The 16113-nt window shown below is 38.4% G+C and overlaps 1 non-coding gene across 1 annotated transcript; it reads right to left on the bottom strand.

Moving 5' to 3' along the window:
- Positions 1 to 3286: 3286 nt before the first annotated feature.
- LOC148561925 (small nucleolar RNA R71) lies at positions 3287 to 3393 on the bottom strand. Its single transcript, XR_015888109.1, has one exon. It is a non-coding gene; the product is annotated as a small nucleolar RNA R71 (small nucleolar RNA).
- Positions 3394 to 16113: the final 12720 nt, after the last annotated feature.

Raw genomic sequence — 16113 nt, 5'->3', positions numbered from 1 at the left:
AAAAAATCGGGATACCTTCACATGAGGTAGAGAAGTTACTTGCTTTCTATAACTTCAAAAGCATGGTGAGGATTTGTTTAATGTATGTCACAAGTGGAATATTTTTTATGGCTCTTCTGGATAAGCGAAATAATCCAATCTATATGGTTTTTTATGAATCTCACTATGTTAAAGATATTATTGGAATATCTTTGTTAAAAGTTATCCAGGATAAGTTAGGGTTAAACTACTTTGATGCATTGGATGATGTTGCTTCTGGTATAGAGGATAATGGAATGCATGAGAATATGAAAAGGTTAGAATTTACAATTTTTTTTAATTATTGTTAATTTTGTACATGTTATACTTCAATTATTGTATTTATTAACATATTTATTTTTAAATATGTCTATAATTCATTGTATAATATCATGTTGCTATTTGCTTCTTCGGTTGTCTTTTTTTTTCAATTATTTTTGAATTTTCCCCTTTTTTTATTAATTGCACTTGTAGTACTGGTGTGCAAAGAATTGTCAAGAACAATTCAAAAGCAAGCACTGTCCAGAATAGATCAACGACAAAAAGAGAGGGTATGTTTATTTTTTTTCTGATTTAATATTATACTAGTGTTACATGAGTTCTTGATTTTTTCATTCTCTGTATAAACTAATTGGTAGTTAAGTTTGTTACAATCAAAATGTATTAGATAGAAGAATTACTTTCTATTTCAGAATATTTTGTATAACATCATCTTACATCTTTGATTGTTATCATTTTTAATTTGATGACATTTTTTATAAATTATCATTGAAACAAACAGATATGTTGTTCTACATCATTGCAAGACATTGACTAAGCATGATGTCAAGGCTGATCGAGTTGTAAGTTTGCATAATGATAGTTTCATATTTATTGGTTACTTGAGTCAGGAGGATAAAAAATTTGGAAGTTTGTTGTTGAGGAATCAAAGATTACTACAAGTGATGCGTGAGCATCTTTCCTATCTTTTTCTAGTGAATTTGCATTTAATTTGTTAAGTTTAATCAAGAATTAATTATCTTTTAACGACTATGAATGCTACTTTGAGTCGTACGCAATTCTGTTTATTCTAGGTAGCATTCGGTTGGATTTGATGGAGCTTCCGCAGAAAAAGAGAAGAAGGCTATATAGGGCAGGAATGGCTTAGAGGATGGAGAGGAAGCTTGCACAAATAGAAGGAGCACAAGAATTAAAGGAGATGACCAGCAAGGGCGACACGTGAGCGTACCTGACGCGTGCGCGTGATTTGGAGATTTGCACAGCGACGTGTGCGCGTACCTGACGCGTACGCGTGACACGCGAAGAAGACTATCGACGCGTACGCATGACTGACGCGTACGCATGACATGCGCCACGTGCAGAAAACGCAGAAAACGCTGATTATTTAATTAATTTTGATTTAAACTTTATTTTTATTTTAAAATAGGAAAAGATATTATTTTAGTTTTAGAAAATAGATTTTAAATTAATTAGGATTAGATATAAAATAAAAAAGAAACTTTTCTTTTGGGGATTTTTCAACATTATTCAACTTTTCATTCCACTTCAGCCCAATTTACAGTTTACCAGAATCCTTATTTTTTTTCTGAACCATGAGCAACTAAACCTCCATTGTTAAGGTTAGGAGCTCTATCTATTGTATGGATTGATACTATTATTTTTCTATTTTAATTCATGTATTGATTTCTATTTCAAGAATTGTTTTCATTTTTTATCTTATGACTTTGGGTGGAACGGAAGTATGACCCTCTTTCTAATTGAGTTCTTATATAACTTGGAAAAGCTCTTTATTTGAACAACAGCTTGAAAACAATTTCTCCTAAATTCTAATTATCTAGACTTAACGGGATACGTGACATATAATCCTCTTATATTTGGATAATTAGGATTTTTGTGGTATCATAACTAGAATTAAACTTCACCCCCTAATTGGAATTAATTGACCAAGGAATTGGCGGTTGATGAAAGTTAGAGGAGACTAAAAAGGTCTAAGGAATTAAGGTCTAGTCATATATAGTTTCCATGAATTAAATCTTGCATGATTAAAATAAATTAATAAGAAAAGTCAATCCGGAAAATAGATATCTCTGAAACCTTAACTGCCTTCTCCATATTTTATTCCCAACTTATTTACTTGCCTGTCTTCTGATATTCTAAATTATTGTTTAATGCTTTTGAACTCTCAAACACCATTTTCTATTTGTCTAACTAAGTAAATCACTTAACCATTGTTGCTTAGTCCATCAATCCTCGTGGGATCGACCTTCATTCACTTGAGGTACTACTTGGTACGACCTGGTGCACTTGCCAGTTAGTTTGTGGGTTATAAATTCCGCACCAAGTTTTTGGTGCCGTTGCCAGGGACTTGATAGTGATTAACAACTATTAGTTGTTTGATTGCTTAGATTAGGCGTTTTAATTTTAATTTTATTTAAATTTTGCTTTAGTATTTTCAAAAAAATAAATAAATAAATAAATAAATAGCACTAATATTCTTTTTAATTTCTGAAATTAAGTTTGGTGTTTCCTAGTTAGTCTTATTTTAATTTTTCTTATTTAGTTTGCCTAGTATTTTCGAAAATTTTTAGTCTTAATTTTTAATAGTAAATTTCAAATTTTAGTGTTTGTTTTATTCAATATTTTTATCTCTTTACACAGGTTACCTCACTTGGAATTCTCTGCACTCTGACGTAGAGAGTTCCATCTTTTCTTGTCTTTTGTTTGTTTATGCGCAGGAACAGAGACAAGGAACATCTCTTAGACTTTGATCCTGAACCTGAAAGAACTTTCAGGCGGCATTTTGCAACAAAAAAGACTTTGCAAGGCTACAGAATCCACTATGGATCCTAATAATGCTGTTAATGCCAATATGGCAAATCCGAATGGGGATGAGCAACAAAGGAGAGTTCTTGGCTCTTACTCTGCTCCTACTGCAGATCTTTATGGAAAAAGCATTGTGGTGCCTCCTATAGCTGTGAACAACTTTGAGTTGAAGCCACAATTGGTCACCCTGGTGCAACAAAACTGCCAGTATCATGGTCTTTCCCACGAAGACCCAAATCAATTTATTTATAATTTTTTGCAAATTTGTGATACTATGAAGACAAATAGGGTGAACCTTGAGGTGTACAAACTCATGCTCTTCCCATTTGCTCTGAGGGATGGAGCAAAGCTATGGCTAGATTCCCAACCTAAGGAGAGTTTGGATACTTGGAACAAGGTTGTTACTGAGTTTCTTACTAAATTTTTCCCACCAAAGAAGTTGACTAAGCTTAGGGTGGAGGTTCAGACCTTCAGGCAGAAGGATGGTGAAACTCTTTATGAAGCTTGGGAGTGATACAAGCTACTTACTAGGTAATGTCCTCCGGATATGTTCTCCAAATTGACCCAACTAGATATCTTTTATGAAGGCTTGGGTGAAATGTCCAAGATGTGCTTAGATAATTTTGCAGGTGGTTCATTACACAAGAAGAAGACACCGGAGGAGACTATTGAGCTGATTGAATTGGTTGCTAGCAACCAATATTTATACTCATCTAACAGGAATCCTGTGAACTCTGAGACTCCTCGGAAGAAGGGTGTTATGAAAGTAGAAGCTCTTAATGCTATTCTTGCTCAGAACAAGCTTATACTTACTCAGCAGATGGATGGCATACAAGTCTCAGCTATCAACACCCAAAATCCACCTCAAGAGGTCTCTTATGACATGACAGGTAATTTTGTGCAAAATGATAATTATGACTATGCTCAATCCTCTTCTGAATAGGTCAATTACATGGGAAGTGGTCCTAGAAATCCCAACAATGATCCATATTCTCATACCTACAATCAAGGGTGGAGAAATCACCCAAATTTTGGGTGGAGGGACCAATCTCAGAGACCTCAAAATCTCAACAATAATTCTCAGGGTGGCTTCCAACAGAACAATCACAATAACCGCCAATTTCAGTCTCATCAACAACAACCACCTCAGCAGGGAAATTCTAAATATCAAGAAGATTCTAATTGGGAGATGATGATGAGTTTCATGCAGGAAACCATAGCCTTCATTAGAAACTTGGAGGTTCAAATGGGCCAACTGAGCAAGCAAATACCTGAGAGGTCTGCAAGTACATTTTCAGGTGATACAGTGGTGAACCCAAGAGAAGATTGCAAGGTTATTCAATTGAGAAGTGGTAAAATAGCTAGCTCCTAGACAAAGGCCAATGAAGAGTCAGTTGAAAAAGAAGCTCCAGAGGAGAAGAAGGAAGAAGTGAAGCACGCTACTCCAAAGCGTACAAACAACCTGTTCTCTGACTCTCTTGACACTTATCCTACATTGCCAAAGGCTCTTGAATACAAGCCAAAAATGCCATATCCTCAGAGGCTTCAAAAGGCTTCCAAAGAAAAGCAATTCTCTAAATTTTTAGATGTCTTCAAGAAGCTACAGATCAACATTTCTTTTGCAGAGGCTCTTGAGAAAATGCCTCTCTATGCAAAATTTATGAAAGAATTGTTGACCCACAAGAGGAATTGGAAGGAACAAGAAACAGTGATGTTAACCAAGGAATGTAGTGCTATTATCCAACACAACCTTTCTAAGAAGATGCCAGATCCAAGGAGCTTTGTAATTCCTTGCACAATTGGAGATGTCACCATTCAGAGGGCTTTATGTGATCTTGGAGCTAGCATCAATCTCATGCCACTTTCAGTGATAAAAAAGCTTCAAATTGACGAGGTAAAACCCACTCGCATTTCTCTTCAACTTGCTGATCTTTCTATTAAATTACCTGTGGATGTTGTTGAGGATTTACTTGTGAAAGTAGGACCATTTATTTTTTCTGTTGATTTTGTTATATTAGACATGGAAGAGGAGGTAAAATCCTCTATTATACTTGGTAGACCCTTTTTAGCTTCAGGTAGAGTTCTGATTGATGTGCAAAAGGGTGAATTAACCCTGAGGATCAATGAAGAACAGGTGGTCCTTAATGTTTTTGAAGCTCTCAAGCACCCTAATGATTCTGAAGGGTGTGTGAAAATAGATGTTATTGAACCACTTGTTCAAGAGGTACTGAAAGTTGAGGTGCTTGATGACATTCTGGATCCTATTTCTAAGTATGAATTAGTTGAAGTTGATGATTCACCATCCCAGAGGGTTATGGCTCACACGCCTAAAGCAGAGGAGGAAGCCCCCAAGCTTGAGCTCAAACCTTTACCTCCTGCTCCGAAATATGTGTTATTGGGTGAAAATAATTTCTATCCAGTGATTATTAGCTCTTCCCTGAAGCCTGAAGAGGAAGAGGTGCTTATTTCAGTGCTCAGGAGCCATAAAACAGCTCTTGGGTGGACCATTAGTGACTTGAAAGGGATTAGTCCAACCAAGTGTATGCACAAGATCCTCCTTGAAGATGATGCTAAACAAGTTGTGCAACCACAAAGGAGACTGAAAGAGCGAAACTCTCGCGCGATCTAGAATTTTCGCAAATAAATTCGCGTTGTAAGTATAGCTTCTAGACCGACAAGAATTCCTTTCTTACAAATATTTTGGTTGTCACAAGTAACAAACTCAATAAAATTTATAAACTGAAGTATTCAAACCTCGGGTCGTCTTCTCAAGGAACTGCAGGGAGGTGTTCTTATTATTAGTTATGGAAAATAGTGTTTTTGGGTTTCAAAAGGTTTGAACAAGGAAAATAAATTACAGGAATTAATAAATTAATAACTAATAAAACTCTTGGCAAGGTGTTAAAATTTGGAAGTCCTATCCTAGTTATCCTTATCGATGGTGATGAGAATTGAGTTTTAATCCCACTTAGTTAACCTTTACTAGAGCAAAGGAAAGTCAAGTGGACTAATTAGTTTGATCCTTAAGTCCTAGCCAACTCCTAAGGAAAGACTAGAGTTATTGAAATTCAATTCAATTAGCAAAAATAACAATTATCAATCACGATGAGTTTGATAACTCAAGAGTCTCCAATTAATCAATTAAAGCCAAGAATATAAAAAAGCTAAAGATAAATCTGAAATACCTCAATTGCATTAATAAAAGAAAATCAATCTAAATATAAAGAGTTCATGAGCCAAATTGGTAACATAAGTCAGATACGAATAAAAGCATTAGAATAAATCAAAATATAAAAAGAATATTGAACCTGAGAGGAAGTTGAAATCCTAAATCCTTTAAGAGGAGTCCTAATCCTAAAACCTAAGAGAGAGGAAAGAACCTATTTCTCTCTCTAAAAACTACATCTAATCCTAAAATTATGAATGTATGATATATCCCCTTTTGATTCCTCCATTCTCTGGCTTATATTCTGTGTTTCTGGATTCAGAATCGGGCCGAAAAAGGGTCCAGAAATTGCTGGGGGCGTTTTCTGCAGAGTCTGCACGTGGCGTCTGTCACGCGTCCGCGTGGGTCATGCGGTCGCGTCATCTGGGAGTTTTCCTTGTCACGCATTCGCTTCGGTCATGCGTACGCGTCATTTGTGTTCTGCTCAAGGCACGCGTCCGCGTCAGTCATGCGTTCGCATCGCTGCCTTTTCGCGTTAGGCACGCGGCCACGTCATCCATGCGTTCGCGTCGCTGCCCTTTTCTTCAAAACTCTATTTTTGTGCTTTCCTTCCATTTTTGTATGTTTCCTTTCTGTCCTCTAAGACATTCCTGCCTTAGGAGATCTGAAAATACTTAACACACAAATCACGGCATCGAATGGTAATAAAGGGTAATTAAAATTAATATTTTTAAAGCATAGGAAACATGTTTTTCACATATATCACATAATAAGGAAGGAAAAGTAAAACCATGTAATTAACATGAATAAGTGAGTGAAGGATTGAATAAATCACTTAAATTGAGCACAAAATACATCATAAAATATGGGTTTATCAACCTCCCCATACTTAAACAATAGCATGTCCTCATGCTAAATCCAAGAGAAAGGGTAAAGTTAGAATGGTGGAATCTCATGCAATGCATTCTATTCTAAATGCAACTACCTAAATGAATCATGCAATTCTAATTATTATCCAGTTGTATATAAAGCTTACATGTAATTAAATTAATTCATATCCTCAAGGAATTATATATGCATAGCCAAACCCTAGATAATGTTAAAGAACTTTTACAATTGAGATGGGTAAAAGTATTTCACAAACTTGCAAGACAATTAACAATTAAGTAGAGATATATGGTGATGAGCTATTGAACCCTCACTGGATTTTGTGTTTACTCTCTAGTCACTCAATGTTTATTGGGTTAATCACTCTATTCTTCTTTCTATCCTTGCTTTCTAAAACTTTGTTCTTTATCTAACCAATCAACAGATATAGAATACAGACATACAAAAATCATGAGGTCTTTTTCAAGGTTGTAATAGGGCCAAGGTGAAGGTAAGGGTATATGTATAAAGCTAAGTGAGCTAACAAAGTGAATCCTTGATTAGTCTAAGATCTCACCTAACATACATACTTTATATAATTTAAAGTTCCTTTACCTATTTACCCAAATTTTTTCCACTTTGTATTACAAGCTCATGCATTAAATTTAATTTTGAAATTTTGTCCCATGTGCATTGATTCTTTTTTTTATTTTGCACTTGGGAAATTTTTGTATCCCCTTATTTGAGTACTGAAAATAATTTTTTTTTAATCTATGCACATGGTAATTTAGTTATTTTGATTTCACATGAGCATGCTTCCCAAATTCCTGAAATAACTTATTCATTTTAAATCCCTACTTTGTTTCTATCATCCCATGTTCCCATAAAATTCCCCACACTTAAATTGCACACAATATCTATCTTAAGCTAACCAAGGATTCAACTTGGGATTTTTATTTTGTTTTTCTGCTTAAGACTAGTAATGTGGTTATAGAACAAGAGGGGATTAAAAGCTCAAGGGGGCTAATAAGGATGATGTAAAAGGTATGCTAATTTAGGATAAGTGAGGAAAGATTCAAATGACGGCCTCAATCATCTCTTGGTATGTATCTATATTCTATATTGGACATATAGATTAAAACAAAGTAAAGAACATCAGAATGAAAAAGAAAGGCAAAACACACAGGAATGAAATTTATGGTTTGAATGTAACCATACAATTAAGCTCAAAACTCACAGGCTGTGTGTTCTCCAGCTCAAAAACCATATATCAGTTATGTATGTCATGCAAGTAGAAATCAAGAGTTCCCATTATTCTCAATGTAAATATTAGGGTGGCTTTTAAAATCTTAGTGTTCCTCCTTGATGAAAAGTTGTTAACTAACTAACATGTAATGCTATATATACAAGGTGTGTGGATGTTTGATTATGTTAAAGTTTCTAGTTTACTTCTTTTTATTTTCAATTAAATCAAACTATTATATGCTAAAAGGGTAAACTATACTAATTAATCCACATATTCTATAACTAATAAGTTTAAAATTGCAAACTAAACTAAATGTCTAAGATATAAACTAAAGTGCAAAATGCAGAAATAAAGTAAAAATACAGCAAAAGAACAATGTGCAAGTGCTGAAAAATAAAAAAAAATACAGAAAAATAAACAAAATAAGATAGAAGAGTTTGTAGTGGTTCACTAAAAAGATAGGCCAGGGATGGCGACCTCCCCACACTTAAAATATAGCATCGTCCTCGATGCTCACTCAATCTGGGTGTGAAGAAGTGTCATCACCAGAAGGATGGGCTGCTGGTCTCTCTGTGGTGGCCTGGGGGTCTACAATCTCGATGAGTGTAGTGGGATCTGTCTGATGCAGTGGAGGTGCTGACTGGAGAGGAATCTCCGGGTCTGCAGCCTATAGCTGGTGAGGCTCCTCATGCTGTGGCACAGCCTGCTCTGGTCCTCCCTGCTCGGCCTGGGTAGGTGCCTCCTCCTCATGCTCATCCGCCTCCTCCTCAGATGGCTCTGATGGTGTGTCAGGCTCAGAGGGAATGTCATGGTGGCCAGTGCGGAGCAACAACTTTAAATGCTCATAGCGTCGCTTGTTGCGACGCTCAAATCTCGCATAACGCTGCTGGTTGCGGCGCTCCATCTGGTCTAGCTGCTGAAAAAGGCGGTGCACAAGATGGTAAATGGGCTCTGAGGTAGGTGGAGGTGCAGTGGTGGTAGCTGGTGCAGCAGTGGATAAAGAAGGGGCAGCTGAAGGTGTGGCTGCTTCATCAGAAGCGGTGAGGAATGGGAGTCTGTAACCTAAAGCCTGAAACTTCCTGCTGTGAGGGATAATCTTCTTGCAGTCTGCAGCAGTCGGCTTCGCATCAGCAAGCTCCCAAGGCACGTCAACTCGGTAGCCTAGCTGGGTGATCAGATAAGGGAAAGGAATGGTGCCTCTGACATGGACTCTGGTCATATAATGCCTGATGAAACGTGGAAGATACAGGTCCTTACCCTCCATCACACACCAGATGAGGGTGATCATAGCAGTGGCCAGCTCTGTCTCATGAGTGCTCGGCATCACATAGTTGCTCAGAATCTGGTGCCAGAACCGAGCCTCATCATTTAGGTAAATCTTGTTAATTCCCTTAGGCATCACTGTGTTCTTTCCCATGACCCAAGAGACAGTAGGATCAAGGGCTATTCTCTGCTTGACAGCATCCCAGTCAAATCTCATAAATCTCATATCCTCTTCAGCCTTTTGGTAACCGTCAGGCTGATCTGACTTAGGCTGAAGGTGGAGGATGTCCTCAATAGCTTCCTCAGTGACCAAAATCTATTTTTCTCTGAGGTGCACTGCATCCAGGGAAGTCTTGAAATAGTTACAGTAAAATTCTCTAACCCAGGAAGCATTAACCTCTGTCAAGTTTCTTTCCAAGAAGAACCAGCCTCTCTGTTTTATCTGTTCGGAGGTGTACTGCTGTAGTTCTTTTGGAATTTTTAGAGTTCTTTCCAGGTACAGGTTCCTGGAAGTGGCAAACACTGGATACTTTAGCTCACAGTATCTGTTTGCAAATTTAACTGGATCAGTGGCAGTGAGGAGCTGGTCAGCCTTCTCCTGCGGGGTAAAGTACTTTTTCCGCCAGGAGTCGTCATGCAAAATGTCGAGGATGGACATAGAGGATTCGTCTCTTTTCTTTTTACCAGTGGTTGCTTTGCCCTTTCCTTTGCGCTGAGGGTCAGACATCCTGAAAAGCAGAAATTCTAGGATATAATTGAAGAACAAAAGCAAAAAAATAAGTAGGCAAATAGAATTTATCAATGTAAGCATAAAACCAAACGAGCAGTAAAATCATGAAATGAGTTAAATATATGTACATTTTGGACTATATTTGAGTTAAAAAAATCTGAGATGAAAAATTACAATCCAAAATATATTATAAGTAGAATTCATGTTAATTAGGAAAAACAAAGATTATGCCCTAAGTTAGAAAGTTAAAGTGGTTAGTGAGTAAAAAGAAGGTTAGAAAGTGGTGGAGGAAGAAAGAAGAGAGGGGGGTGTCGGTGGTGGCAAGGGTGCGGTGGTCGGCGGTGGTGGGGTGGTCGGCGGTGGTGGGCAGCTGATGGTGGTGGTTGCAGAGGAGGGAGGGAGTTGCATAGAAGAGAAGAAGAAGGGGGGGTATGGGGGCGCGACGGGTAGGGTTTCGCGTGAAGGGGGTTAGTGATTTTGAATCCACGCGAACGCGTGGAGCACGCAATCGTGTGACTAGGGTGAAATGGGTTCGACGCGATCGTGGGATTGACACAATCACGTGGGTTGGGTAAAAGATGGGTGACGCGGACGCGTGAGGCACGCGACCGCGTCGCTGAAAATTGTGCTAGACGCACACTTCCAGCGTCGTTTCAGCGCAACTCTCTGTCTCCATTTAGGGGGCCATAATATCCACGCGACGCGGACGCGTCGCTCACGCTTTCGCGTGGGATGAGTGTTTTGCAAGTGACGCGTTTGCGTCAGGGATGCAAACGCGTGGGCCGTTTTGTGCTAAACGCGCACCAGCCATACGATTCCAACCCAACTTTCTGGGCGTTGGATTTTTACGCCGATTTCCTTCTCACGCCCACGCGTGGCCTGCGTGCTCGCGTGGGGTGATCTCTTTTTTTTTTCAATTATGCAGTATGCAATATGCAGGGCTAATGTAGATGCTATGAATACTTCCAGGTTCAGTGAAAATAAAATAAAATAAAAACAAACAACACGAAATAAAATTGAAAAAGAGAAACGATCATACCATGGTGGGTTGTCTCCCACCTAGCACTTTTAGTTAAAGTCCTTAAGTTGGACATTTGATGAGCTTCCTATTATGGTGGCTTGTACTTAAATTCATCCAGAAATCTCCACGAATGTTTGGAATGCCAACAGCATCCGGGGTCCCAAACTAGGCATGTAAAGCTTTTGAGCAGCTTCAAACAGATTCTCAGGCTCCCGGGGTGACGAATGTCAGAATAGATTCCAGGATCCCAAACTTTGCTTTTAAATCCGCCTTTGTCTTGATCTATATTCTTCCATCCGGGAGGTTTAGAAATTGTATTCTCACCAAGATGACCAAACGCCTTCCGAGACCCATTCAATTGAACTTGATACCAATCCTTACACTTCGAATTGAAGCGTGAAACCTTATTGAATCTTGCACACCAGCTCTGAGTACGAGCCATTTTTCTCTTACTCTTAAAGCCGCAGAGAGCTCTAAGCTGGCCATCTGTTTCAAGCAAACCATATTCAAGTGGAAAAGTAAAGATAAAGGTTAAGGATCGTACCCACTTGAAGCTTGTATTAGGTGGTAATGGCCTTGGGATAGGTGTTTTCAGTGGTTCTGTAAGCTCTACTCCCTTGCATTCTTCTGTGAATTCCTCCACTTCTTCGCAAGATTCTTCAACTGCAACTGCGTCTTGATCAAAGTCTTCGATGTCTTCCTCGTCACTCAAGTCATACGTTGGAGGTTGAGAGAAATCTACCTCGACATCATCTTCGTATTCACTTGGATAAGGTTCTTCAGGCTCAAGGAGTTCAGTTGCGGATGTAATTTCGTGACTAGGACAGCTTGATTCATGATCATTACTGCCCATGGAATGAACTTCTTGGTCTGTTCCGTCCAATTTTTCACAAGGTATATACTTTGGAGGTTGTGCACTATCCTCCTTGGCATCAAATTCGAACTTCTCGGTGGAATCCTCTATAGTTCTCGATTCCCATGGAGGTTCAGCATCTCCTAAATCTTCAACCACTTCTTCCTCTACAACTATTATGGCTTCCTCCACTTGTTCCACTACAAAGCTATGCTCTTCATTGTCCACCGAAGTTTCTAGTATCTCCTTCATGCTACGCTCTTCTTTTGATTCTCCACATGCAGTCATGGAAGTACTCTGAGTGCTCAGATGTTGGGAAGCTAATTTATTTACCACCTCAGTTAAGGCAGTAGTGAGTTCCAGTACGTCCCTTTGCATCTTCGCTTGCCCTTGAAGAAGAACACGAAGTTTGTCATCCATTGGAGGTTGGGGTGGATATGAGGGTTCATTGGTTGGGAGAGAGGGCTCATAATACGGAGGTGGTTCTTGGGAGTAATTAGATTGGAAATGTGGTGGATAAGGGTTATATGGTGGTGAATGGTGAAAAGGAACTTGTAAGCGTGGTGGTTCAAAGCTATGTTGAGAGGGTGGTTCATAAGCACAGGGTGGAACTTGTTGGTAACCACAAAGGGATCCACCGTATCTATTGCCTTGGCATGCATTGTAGAATGGTCGTCGTCTGTGATACTGTGGAGGGTGTTGTTGCCTAAAGGTTGATCAATTCCTCGTGGCTCCATCCATCCTGGATTGCTCTGACCTTGATGCATGTTCCTACTATAGCTTTCATTCCCTTCAACAATATTAGAACCAAACTCAAAGCGAGAGGGGTGAGAACTCATGGTAGCTAATAAGAATTAAAAATGAAAACAGAAACAAATAAACAAGCAAAAGAAAAAAATATTTACAATAACCAATAATAAGGCACACGTTTGCAATTCCCCGGCAACGGCGCCATTTTGAAAGAGTGAAACTTTCGCGCGATCTAGAATTTTCGCAAATAAATTCGCGTTGTAAGTATAGCTTCTAGACCGACCAAAATTCCTTTCTTACAAACATTTTGGTTGTCACAAGTAACAAACCCAATAAAATTTATAAACCGAAGTATTCAAACCTCGGGTCGTCTTCTCAAGGAACTGCAGGGAGGTGTTCTTATTATTAGTTATGGAAAACAGTGTTTTTGGGTTTCAAAAGGTTTGAACAAGGAAAATAAATTGCAGGAATTAATAAATTAATAACTAATAAAACTCTTGGCAAGGTGTGAAAATTTGAAAGTCCAATCCTAGTTATCCTTATCGATGGTGATGAGAATTGAGTTTTAATCCCACTTAGTTAACCTTTACTAGAGCAAAGAAAAGTCAAGTGGACTAATTAGTTTGATCCTTAAGTCCTAGCCAACTCCTAAGGAAAGACTAGAGTTATTGGAATTCAATTCAATTAGCAAAAATAACAATTATCAATCACGATGAGTTTAATAACTCAAGAGTCTCCAATTAATCAATTAAAGCCAAGAATATAAAAAAGCTAAAGATAAATCTGAAATACCTCAATTGCATTAATAAAAGAAAATCAATCTAAACATAAAGAGTTCATGAGCCAAATTGGTAACATAAGTCAGATACGAATAAAAGCATTAGAATAAATAAAAATATAAAAGGAATATTGAACTTGAGAGGAAGTTGAAATCCTAAATCCTTTAAGAGGAGTCCTAATCCTAAAACCTAAGAGAGAGGAGAGAACCTCTCTCTAAAAACTACATCTAATCCTAAAATTATGAATGTATGATATATCCCCTTTTGATTCCTCCATTCTCTGGCTTATATTCTGTGTTTCTGGATTCAGAATTGGGCCGAAAAAGGGTCCAGAAATCGCTGGGGGCGTTTTCTGCAGATTCTGGACGTAGCGTCTGTCACGCGTCCGCGTGGGTCACGCGGTCGCGTCATCTGGGAGTTTTTCTTGTCACGCGTTCACTTCGGTCACGCGTACGCGTCATTTGCATTCTGCTCAAGGCACGCGTCCGCGTCAGTCATGCGTTCGCGTTGCTGCCTTTTCGCGCTAGGCACACGGCCGCGTCGTCCATGCATTCGCGTCGCTGCCCTTTTCTTCAAAACTCTATTTTTGTGCTTTCCTTCTATTTTTGTATGTTTTCTTTCTATCCTCTAAGCCATTCCTGCCTTAGGAGATCTGAAAATACTTAACACACAAATCACGGCATCGAATGGTAATAAAGGGTAATTAAAATTAATATTTTTAAAGCATAGGAAACATGTTTTTCACATATATCACATAATAAGGAAGGAAAAGTAAAACCATGCAATTAACATGAATAAGTGAGTGAAGGATTGAATAAATCACTTAAATTGAGCACAAAATACATCATAAAATATGGGTTTATCAGAGACTCAATCCAACCATGAAGGAGTTGCTCCAAAAAGAGGTAATGAAATTATGGGAAGCAGGTATTATTTACCCTATTTCTGACAGTCCTCGGGTAAGTCCTGTGCAGGTAGTTCCCAAGAAAGGAGGGATAACAGTGATCAAGAATGAAAAGAATGAGCTTTTTCCTACAAGAACAGTCACAGGTTGGAGAATGTGTATAGACTACAGGAGGCTCAACACTGCTACAAGGAAGGATCATTTCCCCTGCCTTTCATTGATCAGATGCTTGAGAGGTTAGCTGGTCATGCTTTTTATTGTTTTCTAGATGGATATTCTGGATATAACCAAATTGCAGTGGACCATCAAGATCAAGAGAAGACAACATTCACATGCCCCTTTGGAGTATTTGCTTACAGAAGAATGCCTTTTGGACTTTGTAATGCTCCAGCAACTTTTCAGAGGTGTATGCTTTCAATTTTTTCTGATATGGTTGAAAAGTTCATTGAGATATTTATGGATGATTTTTCTGTTTTTGGTAATTCTTTTGAATCCTGCCTTAAGCATTTATCTCTTGTCTTGAAACGGTGTCAAGAATCAAACCTTGTTTTAAATTGGAAAAAATGTCATTTTATGGTTACAGAAGGTATTGTTCTTGGACACCGGATTTCAAGTAAGGGAATTGAGGTTGATAGAGCAAAGGTGGAGGTAATTGAAAAATTACCACCACCAGCTAATGTTAAGGCAGTCAGGAGTTTCTTGGGTCATGCAGGATTTTATAAAATATTTATAAAGGATTTTTCTAAAATCGCTAAACCATTAAGCAACCTGTTGGTTACTGATGTTTCTTTTGTCTTTGATTCTGATTGCCTGCATGCTTTTGAAACTCTAAAAGCAATCCTTACCTCTGCTCCCATTATAGCTCCCCCTGACTGGGATTTACCATTTGAGTTGATGTGTGATGCTAGTGATTTTGCTATAGGAGTTGTTCTAGGACAGAGGCATGGCAAGCTTATACATGTCATTTACTATGCTAGCCGTGTGTTAAATGATGTCCAAAAGAATTACACAACTACAAAAAAAGAATTATTAGCTATTGTGTATGTTGTTGATAAGTTTAGGTCTTATTTAATTGGTTCTAAGGTTATTGTTTATATTGATCATGCTGCTTTGAAGTACCTTCTAACCAACCAGGATTCTAAACCAAGATTAATCAGATGGGTGTTACTCCTTCAGGAGTTTGATATTGAGATAAAAGACAGGAAAAGGGTCAGAAAATCAAGTAGTTGACCATCTCTCCAGAATTGAGCCTGAAGCAGGAGTACAACCACCCACCACTATGACTGAGACGTTTCCGAATGAGCAATTGTTCCTCATTCAGCAGGCTCCATAGTTTTCAGACATTGCAAACTACAAGGCCATGAATTTTATTCCAAGGGAGTATAGTAGGCAACAAGTAAAGAAGCTATTGACTGATGTCAAGTACTACATTTGGGAGGAATCATACTTTTTTAAAGGGTGTTCAGATGGTATAATCCGGAGATGTGTCCCGGATGAGAAAAAATAGCAGATTCTTTGGCATTGTCATGGTTCTGAATATGGCGGCCACTTTGGTGGTGAAAGGACAGCTACAAAGGTCCTTCAAAGCGGGTTTTACTGGCCGACTCTCTTCATGGACTCAAGAGAATTTGTGAAGCACTGTGACAGATGTGAAAAATCCACGAATCTCCCTGCCAACCATGAAATGCCACAG

The sequence above is a fragment of the Arachis ipaensis genome, chromosome B6 (assembly GCF_059453495.1).
Source record: "Arachis ipaensis isolate K30076 ecotype BB chromosome B6, ASM5945349v1, whole genome shotgun sequence".
In the NCBI taxonomy this organism is placed as follows: Eukaryota; Viridiplantae; Streptophyta; class Magnoliopsida; order Fabales; family Fabaceae; genus Arachis; species Arachis ipaensis.
Note: the sequence above shows the minus strand (reverse complement) of the source record. Positions and strands in the feature narration are given on the sequence as shown.